The sequence below is a fragment of the Trachypithecus francoisi genome, unplaced genomic scaffold (assembly GCF_009764315.1).
Source record: "Trachypithecus francoisi isolate TF-2019V2 unplaced genomic scaffold, Tfra_2.0 Lachesis_group6, whole genome shotgun sequence".
Lineage (NCBI taxonomy): Eukaryota > Metazoa > Chordata > Mammalia > Primates > Cercopithecidae > Trachypithecus > Trachypithecus francoisi.
The window spans coordinates 12,397,003-12,414,082 of NW_022681471.1; positions in this window are offsets into that span (position 1 = coordinate 12,397,003).

Below are 17,080 nucleotides of genomic sequence, written 5' to 3' on the forward strand. Positions count from 1 at the left end.
ACTTTAGGTCGCTTCCAGGCCTTTAGAGATCGAGGGCACTGTTTTTTTTTTTTTTTTTTTTTTTTACTGTCTAATTTTACTTCAAAGCTTATGGATACAGATGCATCACTGGCACTGCTCTTACCTAGCCTTGATCAGGATTGTTTTCAGCTCACAAAAGAACATTGCTTTCACTCAGAAACAACAAAAAAATTGCCCCAAGCCTCAAAGCAAAATTTCTTAATCCATTTTGTTTACTCTCTTCCTCCTAGTTTCTGGGTTTCTTAGTGTGTCTTGTTTTGGGCTCTGTGTTTTCCTTTCTCCACTTAGGATCTGGGAATATACGTGTTTAGAGTTGACAAAGTCTTTTTTCTCCATTAACTCAGCTTGATTTTGCTACTCTCAAAAACACTTTGAGGTAGGTCAGGCAGGTATTACGATTCACATTTTACAGATAAGGAAACCAGAACTCAGAGAGATTGAGCTAGGACACAAATCCAAGAGTCTCAGTCAAAGTCGAGTGCTATTTCCACCACATCCTGCTACTTCATCCCCAAAGATGGAGCCACATTCCTTGGAACCTAGGATGGGAAAGAACTGAAATGAAGATATTGACCCCAAAGGGGGAAATTTGGAGGAAGGGAAAATCAGGAGAACAATGCTGCTGTTCTTCCTATAGAGAGGGAGGGGGGAAAAAGGCAATGTTTATGGGGCCTGGAGATGAGTGTATAGGTCAATCATCTATGCTACCGATGGATGGCCATAAGGAAGAGGAATGCCAAATGGCATAGGAAGGAAAGGAGACTCGCAGGTGATAGCATCATAGGAGAAACTGGAAGGAATATTTTTTATGATTTGGGAGTTTGAAAATGGGGGCTGGACTGTCTGAGGAAATCCTGAAGCACAAACTACATGTAAGCTATGTAAATTTTAGATTTGACTCTAAATCATCTCTCCTTGTTTCACTTTCTAGTCCATCCTTGCTCCCAATTATAGCCCAACACCAGTTCCCTTGGGCATTGGGGAAGCAAGAGCCTTTAAATCTGAACCCCACATTCATTCCTCAGTCCCAGCAACCCAAAACCTGACTCAGAGGTGCCTCTGGATTAGGCTCCTTGTGCTGTCGGAATAGAGCATTGTTTACCTTTAAGGTCTCATCTTTTCTGAGATGCTTAGAGATATAGGCCTCAAATTTACTATATTTTCTTCCCTTCTCTACTATCTCCCCACCAACACATACCATTATCCCCAACAAAATGTCTTCCTAACACAATTTAGTCATCAGTTTTCCTGGTAGCAAGAAGCTCATACATTTCTAGACCATATTGTATTTTCCAAACAAACATCAACATATCTTTAATTTAATTATATGTTAATTACTTTTGTCTACTCAACTGAGGCCTCCTTTCCATCTACAGTATAACTTAAGAAAGGATTCTGGCCTCGGGATCGTGATATGATGTTTACTCTTACCTTACAGAATCTTGTCAGAGAAGAAATGAGATAATCCTTATCCAAAGCATTTAGCACAGTACTTGGTGATATTATTATTATTAATGTTTCTTAATATCATGTCATCATGCCTAAATTCATAGATTGATATAGGGTGCTTTCTTCATGATGGTATGTATAGATACCTAAAACTCAAAAGATGGATTACTTCTCATAAGATTCCTATAAACACTGTAACCCCATCCTGGTATTAAGGTTCTCCTTAGTCCAATTCCAGCATTTTCTCCTCTCTCCTGGATATCCTGTTCTTGTCCCCTTTGTACTAAGCATTCTTTGTTGTACATTTTAGGCCCCATCTAAACTGAGAACCTGCAGCCCTTTTCATATCATCTACATATTTAGAATTGTATTTGTCAAATAATTCATTATTTTTGTTTCAAAATTAAATGTAATAGTGAATTCTAAGTATCATATAGAACACTTCAGATATCTGGAGTTTAGGCTTCCAGCAGCAGGAACATGGCTGTATAACCCAGAAAGAAATGAGAAAGCCTATGAGCATTGAGTGCCATAGCCATCTAAAGCTTCTGTCCAGCCTGTGGATGAGAATGTGTATCAACTGTAAATATTGACTTCTCAATTGTGATGTTCAGTTTTATGTGTCAACATGGCTAAGATACCATCCCTATACTCCATAAAACACTAACCTAGGTGTTGCTGTGAAGGTCTGTTGTAGATGTGATTAACATCTACAGTCAACTGACTTTAAGCACACTATCTTTGATCATGTGGGTGGGTCACATCCAATCAGCTGAAGAGGCCCTAATAGCAAAACTAAGGTTCTCTGAGGAAGAAGAAATTCTGTCTATTGACCACAGGGGCAACTTCTGCCCCAGAATGTTTAGCCTGCTCCTCCTGATGGCTTACCCTACAAATTTCAGACTTTCCCAGTCAACCTCCACAATTATGTAAGCAGGCTCACATATATATACACTTCATTCAAAATACATTTAAAAGGAGACAAGAAGGAGGATGCTTGAGGCTGACACACTGACAAGTAAAGTTAACAGGAAGAGAGAAGCCAGAATCACCAAATCATAAAAAAGTTAACTTTTGTTCAGTGTAGTAAAGACATAAATATGGAATATAGTGGTTAAAGGAGCAAGTTTAAATTATCGGCAAAATTAACACTCTAATTTCCAAATATACTGTAATTCTAAAGATTCGTAAGCTTGCTTTCAAAATTCTATTTGTGTTCACTTGCAAAACTATGCCTTAAATGAAAGCCCAAGTTAGAAACTTAGGGAATCATTCCAGACTTTATAAGCTATCTTGTTCTTTAGTCTAAGAAAAAGGGTATGTATGTCATTGAAGAATTTCATGCAATGGGTGCCATGATCTAATGTGTATATCAAAGTAATCACTCTTCCTATGGGGTGGAGATCAAACTAGAAGGAGAGAAAAATGGGAGTAAAGAGGCCAATTAAGAAAGCTGCAATTGTCTAAGCCAGGCGAGAACTGATTTTGTCTAAGACCAGGGTTGTGGCAGTGGCAATAGGGAGAAGTGTGCAGATATGGCTATATTTTGCAGGTGGAAATGATGGTAGGGACTTCCTAAGAGACTGGATATGAAGGTGAAGAAGTGGGATGTGTCAATGATGAGTGCCACATTCTGGTTCACGGAACAAGATAGATGAAAGTGTCATCGGCTGAGATGGAGAACACTGGAAGAAAGTCAGGTTTGGTTGAAGGGGATGGTGCAGAGAAAGAGAGAGCATGAGTTCTTTTTAAGACCTGTTTCATTTGTAATTTCTGGGAGCCATCCAGCAGGAGCTATCAAGCTGGCAGCTAGATGTATAGGTCTGGATCTCAGAGAAGAGCTCCAATCTGAAGATACAAACATGTGAGTCATCTGCCTATGGTGGTGGTAGTTGAAGCAGAGGCCGAAATGAAATCACCTAAGGAGAAAGTGTAGGGTAAGAAAAGACAAATATCCAAGGATTGAACACTGGAGGAGCTGCAATATTTAATGGCTGGATACACGTACCTGCTTGTGATACAGGCTCAATAAACATTTAGTGAATTAAGCTATGAAAAATGTTCTAATGCACCTGTTGTTGTTGACTGGGTCCTTAAAGATCCCAAGCACAGATCTTTAAACATTGCAGTGGATTCCTGAAATATCCTTCATCCTGTTGGTATTAACCCAGGCTTCCCCACAGAGAGCTGGGAGATTGTTGTCAAGTGATACTGAGTTTCATTCAAGCCAGATCTGTTTCTCTTCTGCTTACTTGTCCAGCTCAAGATGCAATCCATGCCAGCTAGTTCACTCATGCACTTTCTTTATACTCTTCCAAACTCTACCTGTATCAAGAAAATTATATAGCTAGATTTTTTATATTAGGATTTAAAATAACATTAATTTTTAAAATGTACATTTTATAAAACATTAATTTTTAAAAATGTACATTGGCATTCTATAAAACCACTTTGACTACACTCCTACGACATAATCAAATATTTATTTAATGCCTATTCTGTCCAGCCCTGTAGGAAATGGGAGAGAACCAAAAGACATAATCTCTACCCTTAAGGGACTTTCAGTGTATTTAGAGAGACAAGCCTAACACCCATGACACAAGTAAAGAAAAAAACCATCACATTAATCAAGTGTATACTGCACAGCATAGGCACTAAGGTCTATTGAGTTCAAAGCAAGGAGCTCCAATTTACATTCACAGAATAAGGCATCAGAGCGACTTGATGGAGTTGCTCTGCTCTCACATCGCCACTATTCTTGCTCCTAGGAGGAACTGGACAGAAACCATATTTGACATACAGATCTCTAGGGGAGAATGTTGCACAACCACCTGCAGAAACCAATTCAATCTCACATAATAGAATTTGAACCTGTTTTAAATGATTTAGGCCACTTGAGAGTTTTAGAAGTCAGTTCCCAAATTAATTTAGCATTTGTCTTCCAGACAGGCTATTACAGTTAACAATAACTCCCGTTAAAGGAATTTAGATGAATGTGGCCGAGGAAAGGATTTCCTCATTTCTCATCCCACTTGACTTTTCTTCAGCATTTGACACTGTTGATCAGGGCTGTTCCTGCTCCACACCCTCCACAGCTTCACATACTTCTGGGTCTCTTCCTGCTTTTGTGACTACTCAGTCTTGAGCCCAGTGTCTAGCACATAGTAGGCACTCAATAAATATTTTTAAATCATAGAAAGTTCTTTTTGGTCTCTTCTCTACTGACTCTTCATTTTCACTTAATATTTAATGTAGACATCCCCTACACACATGAGTTTCCATCTCTTGCCATTTTCTCCTATACCATCCCTACTCCTCATGAGTGATACCACCCACATCTATGGCTTTAGCTGCCACTTTTACACTGAAGACATCCAAATGCATATCTCCATCTATTCTTTAATTCCCAGATTTTCAACTGCCTACAGGACCTCTCTTAGGTGTGTTGCAGGCAATTCAAAGTCACTATGTCCAAAACTGAACTAATTATCATTCTCTTTAAAGTTATACTCACTCCATTATTAGAAATGTAGGTTTACAGTTCCACCACCCCTTCTGTCACCAGGGCTAAAATCTTTCAAAGCATTTTCAAACCCTCCCATTTCTGCCCCTTTCTGATGTCCAATCAGCTATCTGGTCCTATCAGTTACCCCTACATGTTCTCTCTGGCATCTGTCCTTTTGTCCCCATCCTCACTGCCACTGCACTTTCATTGTTTATTGTCTTCATTCTTGTCACCACCACCTCACTAACATTCCCTACTACAATTCATCAATTTATTTTTTAGCCTGCTATCAAAATGTAACTCAAGTCATATGTTTTTCCTTTTCTAGAAATCATTCTTTATTTTTGTAAATAATTTTTTGGGTATCAGTGGAGAACACTTTTTGGCTTCAGGTAACAGAACCTGCAACAACAATGACTCATACAAATAGAAGGCGACTTTTCTTTTTTTTTTTTTCTTTTTTTTGAGACGGAGTCTTGCTCTGTCGCCCGGGCTGGAGTACAGTGGCCGGATCTCAGCTCACTGCAAGCTCCGCCTCCCGGGTTCACGCCATTCTCCTGCCTCAGCCTCCCGAGTAGCTGGGACCACAGGCGCCCGCCACCTCGCCCGGCTAGTTTTTTGTAGTTTTTAGTAGAGATGGGGTTTCACCGTGTTAGCCAGGATGGTCTCGATCTCCTGACCTTGCGATCCGCCCGTCTCGGCCTCCCAAAGTGCTGGGATTACAGGCTTGAGCCACCGCGCCCGGCCTACTTTTCTTACATAAGTCCAGAGGTAGGTGGTTGCTGGCATTCATTCACTGTTGCCAACAAGAGACCAGACCATCTTACAGTCTCTGCACTGCCACCCACCCTTAATGTGTTGGCTTTTCACCTTCATTGTTGCCAGTAATTCAGCTGCAAGATGGCTATTAGAGCCCCAGGTATCATGTCTGCATTCAAGGCAGGAACTAGGGAAAAGCAGACAGAATTCGCAATGCCTGTATCTTTTCTTCAGGAAAGAAAAACTCTGCTAGAAGCCCCTTAGCAGTCTTTTGTTTATGTATCATTAGCCATAAGTGTGTCACTGTCATGTGGCCACCTTGAGCTCCGAAAGAAGTTGAGCAGGCATTTGGGTTTTCAAGCTTCTGTTACAGATGCAGGCAAGGGAGAAGCGGGCTGAGAATAGATGCTGGGTTATTCAGCCCACAGTGTCTCCCACATTCTCCTTTCACTTGATCATTACTACAACGTTATGGATAGGATGTTCATCTTCATTTTCAGGGTAAGGAAATTGAGGTCCAGAGAGGTTAGGTGACTCGCCCACGGTCACAGTCAGGAGGTAGCAGATACCACCTTAGGATTCCTACTGAGAACTTTACCACATTATTGTTCTATGAAATGCAGCCCTACATCAGGAAATGTTCCAAGCTCCAGGAAATTCAAAGTCCTCAAAAATCTGACCCCAGGCTACCTTTCCAGATTTATCTCTCACAGCACTCCTCCACAATCCTTATGCACCGTCCAATTCTTGGCTGCTCCTTGGTTGCACCAGATAACTTCAGGCTTCCATTTCTTTATAGCCTCCATTCCATCCTTCCTTGGATCCCTCAACTGTGAATGACCTCCTTCCCCAACCATGCTCCCTAAAATATCTTGAGGCTTTGTTTATTGAATTGAATTCACGTTCACACTTCAAGATGCAGATTAAATTCTGCCTCCTAGCTGAAGCATTTCTTAAATGCATCAGTCATATCTATTCATTAAATCTGCTAGAAGCACCAAGCACCTTTTTTTTTTTTTACCCTATCTTGATAGTTGCTTTCTTTCCTATCTGCCCTCTTAAATCATAAGTTTCTTGGGGGCTTCTGACTCTTAGTTATATCTGCACCCCTGTCCTGAGCACCTGATACAGCACAAGGCACAAAGAACATGGCCAGCAATATTTTCTTTGTAACAATTTTGTTGAGATGTAATTCACATACCATACAATTCACCCATTAATTGTAATGGTTTTTAGTATATTCACAGAATTGTTCAACAATCATCACAGTTTTGGAATATTTTCATCACCTCAAAAATGAACTCCATACTCTAGCTATCACCCTACAATTACCCGGCCACTTCCCTAAGCCTTAGTAACCATTAATTTACCTTCTTTCTATAAATTTGCCTGTTTTGGACATTTCATAGAGATAGAATATGTGGTCTTTTGTGTCTGGCTTTTCACTTAGCATAATGTTTTCAAGGTTTATCCATGTTGTAGCACTTTTCAAAAGAAGATGTACATGTGGCCAAGAAGCATATGAAAAAATGTTTAACATCATTGATCATTGGAGAAATGCAAGTCAAAAACCACAATGAGATAACATCTCATACTGGTCAGAATGCCTATTATTAAAAAGTCAAAAAAAAAAAAAAAAGATGCTGGCAAGGTTGCAGAGAAAAGGAAATGCTTATACACTACTGTTGGAATGTAAATTAGTTCAGACACTGTAAGTAGCAGTTGGAAATTTCTGGATAGCAGAAAACTAGATAGCAGTTTGGATATTTTTCAAAGTACTTACAACAGAACTATCATTCAACCCAACAATCCCATTACTGGGTATATACCAAGCAGGTTATAAATTATTCTACCATAAAGACACATGCATACATTATGTTAATCACAGCACTATTCACAATAGCAAAGACATGGAATAAACGTAAATGCTCATCAACAGTGGATTGGATAAAGAAAATTTGGCACATATACAATATGGAATACTATGCAGCTGTAAAAAAGAATGAGGTAATATCCTTTGCAGCAACATGGATGGAGCTGGAGGCCATTATACTGAGTGAACTAATGCAGGAACAGAAAACCAAATACCTCATGTTCTCACTTACAAGTGAGAGCTAAACAGTAAGTACACGTGGAAACAAAAAAGGGAACAATAGACGCCAGGGCCTACTTAAAGATAGAGTGTGAGGAGGGTGAGGATTGGAAAACTACCTATGAGGTACCATATTTTTTACCTGGCAATGAAATAATCTGTACATTAAACCCATGTGACATGTAATTTTCCTATACAACAAACCTGCACAGTTACCCCTGAACTAAAAATTTTTTTAAAAGTAATATGAATCAGTACTTTATTCCTCTTTATGGCCAAATAATATTCCATTGTGTGAATATGCTGTATTATTTTATCCACTTATCAGTAGATGAACACTTGGGTTGTTTCCAACTTTTGCTTATTGCATGTAATGCTGCTTTGAACAGTGGTGTACAAATATTTGTTTGAGTCTCTGCTTTGAATTGCTTTGGGTATATTCCCAGAAGTAGAATTATTGAGTTATCTTATAACTCTGTGTTTAACTATTTAAGGAACTGCCAGCCTGCTTTCCACAGTAGCAGTATAATTTTACATTCTCACCAAAAATATATGGGGGTTTCAATTGCTCCACACCCTTGCTAACACTTGTTATTGTCTGATCTTGTGGTTATAGCTATCCTAATGGATGTGAAGTGGTGTATCACTACGGTTTTGATTTTTTTTTCCCTGATGACTAATGATGCTGAGCATCATTTCATGTTCTTGTTAGCCCTTTGTATACCTTCTTTGAGAAAATGTCTATTCAAGTTATTTGTACATTTAAAAATTGTTCTGTTTGTCTTTTTATTATTGAGTTGTAAGAGTTCTTATGTATTCTAGGTACAGTTTCCTTATCATATATGTGATTTGCAAATATTGATCAACAAGCATTTTTCAATAAAGGAATTCTAAAACTTCTATTTAAAATTTCAGATGTTTCTTGCAAAAGCTAACAGACACATTCCAGCAAAGTTTGTTTAAAAGTGATCATCAAGAAAATCCAGTTTCTTGATAACTTCTATTATCTAATTGGAGCCGGATCTCCAGGGGAAAATTTTAGTTGAACGTAAGACAAACACAGTCCAAAATGCAGCAAATCTTCTAAACAGGCCTATTTATATTCTGACAAAATACAGCCGAATATTAACAACAAAACCTCAAAATGTTATCAGTTACCCCAAATTTCTCCCAAAACAAAAGTAGTAAAATATAAGTAGAAGCAAACATCTGGCTGGCCATGGACTTGTGAGCCCTGACTTGTGAGCCCCTCCTACAGTGTTTCCATTCTAGGAACAGTCAGCCTTACAGTCCTAGTAGTTTGGTAAAGTTTTTCATCAGCCTCAAAGCACCTAGAGAGTTTTAATTTTTCATCTAACACTTTCAATCCTAACGCTTTCTTCTATTTTCCACATCACTGACTGGCCTCTTTCCAGACATATCTGGCTAATAACATCTGGTTATTTTGACAACTCCATTGAAGGGAAGAGGGTAGCAGCACATAAAACCAAACCCTGTAATCCCCAGGCCATCCATGTTCAGGTTTGGGGGAGTGATCCTGTATCTGTTGGCACAGCAGCAGGTGAGGGTCCCACAATTGCAAGAAAGCTAGGAGATTGCACCTGTATGCGTTGTTGTAGCACCAGTTTTAAATTTAATTGATAAATGATATCCTTTCTCAGTTAACGTGTTTTACATATAAAACCTGTTGTCGTTATGTTTGTAGCACTGTAGCTGCTTGTTTCAATCAGTAGGGGGATTCCAGTACTCCAGGTCACTGCAACAGCAAGGATCAGACAGGAGGCTTAATTCAATGCATTTGGAAGACTTCCTGTCTTACAGGAAACGTGTGACTGGTGTGTTCCTTTAAGCTTGTAGTCCTCTTCTGGCAGCGTGGAAAGAAGCCGGAATAGTCATAAGAACTAGGTTCCAGTCCTAGCTCAGTGTTAACTCAGTCCTAGCTGTGTTACTACTGGCAAAGCTCTATGCCTCTGTTTTCATATCTTTAAAATGGGAATGATGATTATACTTGCATCAAATTAAATCCCAGCACTTTGAGAGGTTGAGGCGGGCAGATTGCCTGAGGTCAGGAGTTCAAGACCAGCCTGGCCAACATAATGAAACCCTGTCTCTACTAAAAATACAAAAATTAGCAAGTTGTGGTGGCATGCACGTGTAATCCCAGCCACTCGGGAGGCTGAGGCAGGAGAATTGCTTGAACCCAGGAGGCAGAGCTTGCAGTGATCTGAGATCAAGTCAGTGCACTCCAGCCTGGGTGACAGAGTGAGACTCCATCTCAAAAAAAAAAAAAAAAAAAAGGAAATAAAAAGAAATCCTGAACTCCTATCTGTGTTTAGAAAGCTAACCCTAATAGTAGTGTCGGGGATGAGTTGAGGAAAGCAGAGACAAAGAACAGCTAAAACAGGTAGGAAGCTATTTGTTGGTATCACACAAAGTTAAGAGAGTGGTAGCTACTGTGGAGAGAAGACAAATTTGGGCAATGTTTAGAAGGAATAGAGAAGACAATGTTTGATTCAATGTTGTGGGGAAAGGAGGGGAGTAAAGGATTCTGCCTTAGACAATTGGGCTAATGTGGGATCATTAACAGGAAAGGGAATACAAGAGGCTTATGAGAATGTAATGTTGTTTGGGACGTGTTGAGTTTGAGATGCCCATAGTCCAACTTTGTAGCAAAGCCTAGTAAATCTTTAGAAGTAGGAGTGTATAGCTTGAAGTCAGGGAGTGAAAAGTCTGAATTGGACTTAATCATGGGCACCTAGAATGGTAACGAAGCCCCAGTACTTCAGTATTGGGATAGCTTAGTGAGAAAGCACACAGTAAGAAAAGAGTGCCAAGAGTGAGCCCTCAAGAACAAGAGTTTCCAAGGGGCACGGGAGAAAGAATGCACAAAGGAGACTGGCAAAGAGTGATGCAGAAGAATGTTCCAGAGCTGAGTTTCATGAAGCCAGGGTGCAACTCAAAAGAACTAAATGCTACTGAGAGTTTGGATTGGATGAGAACAAAGAAAAGACCATTGGAGTTAGCAGTTAAATAGGATTTGGTCATGGCCAGGTCAAGACAATTTCAGGCAATGTGAAGAGAATCTGAAAAGCAACTAGGAGGCAATTATGAAGATACAGCAATGACAAGATACTCTCTGGAAGCTAGATGAAAGGACAGAGCAAAGAGGTGGTTGTAAATAAAATGAGTTCAAATGAGATAATATATGTGAAAGCTCTGTTAAAAATGCACAGGACAGTTATTATTTTGTTAAGCATAACAGAATAATACCCTTTTGGCTATTCTCCAAAAGAGTAAAACAAAAAAACATAAAAAAAAAACCCTCCCACCAGCAAGTGGATGACTCATGAGGTAAAGGAAATAGAGTTCCTTTTATCATTTCTGTTTTTCATGGAAAAGACAGCACTGTCCATTTATCTATGTTTTGAAGAATCTCATTAAGAAATTACTCTCTCAGGTTGATTTGGTAGCTTCCTTTGATATCCAGAATGGTAGAGTGTAGCAGAACATTGCATTAAGCAAAGGTCATGAGCTTGCCACCATCTTTTAAGCTACGAGATTGAGACTGTACATATAGAAAGACCAATCAAGAGGCTTGATGATTTTGTGCACTGAATTCATCCAGATTTGGTATTGTGTTGACCTACCCTGCATTTCTCAGTCAACCACAAGGCCCCTTCATCAAATCGTACATCGTACACACTTTAGCAGCAAGAGAGAGCTGCTACAACCCAGCCTGAGAGTCCTCAGGAACAACGCTGACAGAGATGGAGGAAAGACTCGTTATACATAAAATTATCAGGCTATGGGCAAGTGGAAATTTTAAGAGTGGAAATTGACACTGATTTCCTGGTATTTCAGTGTTCTCTGAAATAACAGAGACAAATCACTGTGATGACAATAATAATATATTTTACAACTGACAGAGCACTTCCACATCCATTATGTCATTTGATCCTAACAATCTGCAAGGTATAATGTGCAGTAATTATAGTCCCCTTTTGCAGTTGCAGAAACTAAAGCTCAGAGGGTAAGTGACTCCTTGTCATGGCACAGACAATAGGTAGCAGAGCCAGGGATCCACTCCAGATCTCCTGACTTGGAGTCCAGCATTCTTTCTGCTAACTACACAGCCAGTATAAACAAACAACGGCCAATGGATCTATGGTCCCAGTGGCACCGCAGGTACAGCACCGAGAAAGCAGAAACAGGTGCTCAAAGATAGTTTGGGGCCTATCTGTAAAGCTAAGAGTTAACTTTTTCTTCCTGAACTGCAAATCACTTACTTAAATTCTTGGTACATTATGTAAAGATTCTTGTTTGAGTAAGACAGGCAGTCTTGCCCATGCTGTGTCCGTGTCTGATTTTCTGAACAATGCTCCTCACTTTGTTAAATCCTCCTAGATTTCTTACTCATCTACCCCCCACATTCGGCTGAGAAAAGCCACCACACCTGTGAATCTCACATTCTGAAATTTGAATCACAATTTGAATTTATTCCATGTCTATTATTACTGTCGGGATGCACGATGAGGAAAAATGGACACATTAGAGAAATGAATTCAGCATAATGAAGGTCATTTTCAATTGTGACTGCCCATTATACACCTCTTTGGCTAGCATTATAGACAGATGCCACGCAATAGATTTTTTTTCCTGATATTGAGTTAGCTTCTTGGCAGACTAAGGCAGCTCATTAGTAATCTTGGATCTCTTTCCATATTTGTGATTCAACTCTAGATGTTAAATAGTAGGTGATCTGGGCTTTATGCCATAAAAATCTACAATGACATTTCCATACAAACCCCAATGATTGAGAGGGGAGTTCTCTTTCTTGAGACCCAAATCTGTTTTATCTTAAATTGGTAACCCTAGTTCAGGGTTGGCCAGGGTAAGAAGAGAAAAGGAATATGGGAGGTAGAACAGGAAACACACAGAGGAGGAAGAGAGGGAGTTCGATCTTAATTCTGCTTTAAGAGGAGCCATTGCAAAGAACATTTTTAAAATGACTCAAGATAAGGTACAAAGTAGCAGGAGGATGTTCATAGAAAGGTCTACTGTTTTGGGAGTGTACACAGTAACAGTAAACAATTTTATTTTGCTTAATTTGTTTCCCAAGTTTCTTTTTTAAATAATCTCAGTTTTTATTCTCTAAGAGTTGATTCCTACTTGATGAAGCAAAATTGAAGACTCATGAGGTGGCTCTTCCTCTGTCAACTGGTCTCCTTACTTCCAGTCTTTTTCCCCATGGAATTAATCATGCACATTCCCACCAGCAGTCTCTTTAGGAACAAGTCTAACCATGGGTCTCTGCTTAAGTGCTTCAATATTCACACCACCCACTTCCAGACCTTAGCCTCTCACCACACCTAATTATAAACCGTTCTGAAAATATACTATTCCTCAGTGAGTGGTACATCTGTTAATGTGTACTCTGAATGTGCTCATAACAGAAAATCAACTTGGGGTGGTTTTGACAAAAAAAGAGAAATTGCTAAAAGGGACTTGGAAAAAGCTGAGGGAAGACAGGGATGCAGCTGGACCTCCGGATCAGCTGAACCCAGGGAAACACTATCTCTTTGCCACTGTCACTCCTGTTCTTTCTCTCACCACAACTTCTGCTTTTGCTTCTGCATTATTCTCTTTCACTGCATATCAGAATCCTTTATGTGGTGGAAAACGTGACCAGCGATATCTCCTGACCAGTGACACCTATTAAGTTTTACTTGTTACCATGTCTACCCACAGACGAACACTGAACCTATCAATTCTAGTTTCAAATGCCCTGGGGAAGAATTCTATATTCCTAGGTAAGGTGAGAGACTTTGCTAGAATCATGTGGATAGGGAGAGAGGGGACAGTAACCAGGAAAAGGGAGCATTGCTGTACAGATATGCCATAAGTGCTCATAACCTTGTATTTGCTTCTGTTCCTTCCCCTCATCTCTTCTTGTTGTGGTTGTTCTACTTTGGCCCATATTCTCCTCTCATTTCTATAAACTTCTGTAGAACTTATTATCGACCGTCTGGTCCTTGGTTATAACACCACTTTCTCTGTTGCTTGATTATTTCATGGGTTTATCACTTTGTATGTTCAATGACTTTGAAAGTGGTTTGGGGGACAGGAACCATCTTGTACTTCTTCAGAATCCCCCACACTGTTTCTAGAACTGCCTAATACATAGTAAGAGCTCATATGCTAGCTGAGTTCAACCGAACATTTATTAGGTTTCCATGGTAGAGAAGCTTGGATCCCGAACAGAAATAATTCATCTACTCATTCCCAGCTCCAGCTACTGAATGGAGAAAATGACATTATATTTCATTCCATCCATCCATCCACTCATTGAAAAACATTTAATGAATTATTATTATATGCCTGTCACCATGTCAAGTGCTGAGGATACAGAAGTTAATTAGATAAGGTATCTTCCCTGGAGGGCACAATCTAGCTGGCGAACAGACATGGAAACAAATAAATTATCACCACACTGTATAATGAGTGTTGTAAAGAGTACAGAGTGCTGAGGGAACTCAGAGAAGGTGATTATAGGTGGGTCTCCAGTGTCGGCATTAGAACTCCTAGGAACTAACTCTATATCTGATTGATAGTAGCCTGTATAAGAGCATCTTTGACAATTTCCTTACAAGCTTATGAGACTTTGAAATGAGTGAAAGAAACCAAGAGAAGCAGTTTTCTCTTTTCAGAACTCTTTACTCGGGAGTGGGATTCAGTGTCCTGACTTCCTTCCTGTCAGCTCATTGTGGGTACTCCCACCTCCTGCTTGCCTCACCAGCTGTCTGTTGCCTCCTGAGCAACCACAAGAGGTGACATGACCACTTCTCTTTCTTGTACAACCCTGTTTTATGGAGCAGAACAGCCAGGAAATTGGGCAGTCAACTGAAAGAATCTTAGAACTGGGGCCCTTCTGCCAAATTCTTCCTCTTTTGGTAATCTTCTGTTTTAAATATTAGTGGCTATTGTTTTGAATAATGCGTTGTGACCTGGAATATTTCCTCTGTGAAACTACTTTGCAGAAGGTAAAACTGCACCCTGATATGCAGGTGGGATTTGCCCGATATGTCAAATAGATTTTGCTTCACAGCTATTGTAAGGAACTTGAAGAGGGAAGATGAGTGTACAATTAGACAGTTTAGGGTATTGCCGCTCTTTCCATGGTCTTGATTTATAACAAGTAGTTTTATAAATTTCAGTTTGCCTCAGCCTGTCACTGTGGAAAACCTGTTTAATGGCCACTAAACATGCAGAGAACTACCCTTCAATGGTTCCAAATGTCATGGGAGAGGAACCAGGTCAGCAATGGAGGAAGAAGAAAGGAAAATCAAGTGGCATTGATCACAGTTCCAGAGAAACAAGGAGGGTTCTATCTAACCGTATGGCATTTTTAGAAATATATTTTCTCATCACACACATTGCTGCAGAATCCAGCCACATCTTCACCATGCCAACCTCCCACACAGCTGTTCTTGGGAACTGGACAAGTAAATCACACTAATGATGTAAACATCTGCAATCTTAACTCTCAATGGGCATGAAACCGCTTTCAGGGAATCTCTTGATGTTGAACCTGGGGCATCCCCACTCTACCAAAGATACTGGGAGAAGTACTACCACTTGTGCTAGAGCAAGCAAGGCAAGGTTTGGCCCCATCACATTTGAAGAAGGCTGCCTAGGGCACTGCACCTGGTCATCAACATTCTAGTAGTGAGAACTAAATGTGTGAATTTAACAGTCTTTAGGTTTACCCTGGCTGTCTTCTTGTCAGTATACACATAAAATACCCTTGTAATTAGACATTTGTATTAGTCAGGGCTCTCTGGAGGGACAGAACTAATGGAAAATGTATACACACACACACACATACACACATATATATATATGGTCTTCCAACTTCCAACTGGTCTTCCCAACTTCTGATACATGTAATGTATTCCTTACTTTCTTTTAAGGATTAGTGTTGGCCTTGCTTTGGTATACATCTTACATTCAATAAATTCTACAAAAGCATTCAGGCTACTATTGGAGACAGGGAATTGGAAATCCTGATTCAGTTGGTCCAACAAGCTCTATATGAATAAATGTTACTCTTATCAATTCATATGATATTATCCTCTCTTTTTTTATTGCAAAGATTTTCCAATATATATAAAATTAGACAGAATGGTGTAATGAACCCCTATGTGCCTATCATGCAGCTTTAATCATTATCAGTTGGAAAATCTTGTTTTGTCTATACTTTACATATTATTTTGAAGCAAGTCCTATATATCATTTAATTTCATCCATAAATATTTCAGGATATGAATTTATTTTTAAACAAAATCACATTGCCATTATCACACACACAAAGTTAAATAAAATATCCTCCTATTCTTCAGAACACTGTTAACACAAGTTTAGCAGAAGGCCCAGCTTAGGACCTGAAGGAGAAAACCGTGAGAGGACTGTTTGTGAGTATCCGTGATTCTCCCTGGGGACTTCTGTGTCTAGACTTGATGAATCTAGAGGCTTGGGTGCCACAGTGGGTTGATGGAGGCACCAGCAAAGACATTTAGATTATCCCTATTAATTCAGTCCCGAGAATTCCCACACACTGGAGAGGCCTGGAGAAATTAAAGCTAAATCAGGATATAAAATGTGATGACTTTAAGAGAAATTGTATTGCACATGGAAGCCAAAATCCCCTTCATCACCCTGACTCTGCACATAACCTCTGGTTACTAGGGAAGCAGGAGTCTCCTTGTGCTGGGCTCCCTGTGGTCCCTGGCATGTGTCCTGCTGCCATCTCTCCCATCTTGCTAAGTTTTCCAGCCATGTGTACCTAGCCTAAATCTACTGGGATCCATACTGGTAAGACCCACCACCTCAGGAACAAGCTCAGCATTTTCCCCTCAATTACCAAATACCTGTCAGTTTGCCTATAAAATAACCATTTGCTTTAATGGAGAGACAAGAGCAGAAAAACTATCCTTTCCTCTCTGGTTTCCTATTTAAGGGAAACAGTCTCCCCACTGCTACCAGAAGCCAAAAACAGGATCCTCTTTCCCAGTTGCAGACCCGTACTCACATGCCCCCTAGTGGCTGACCCAGTTAGTCCCCCTCTCATTGGGTTCTATCACCTGTTCATTAAAAGCTTTTAATTTACCCCACCATCACAGAGAATTCTTCCCTTACTCCATTTTCTCTAGAGTGGATTAAACCCCCATAATACTTGAGCTAACTTCTATCAGTAT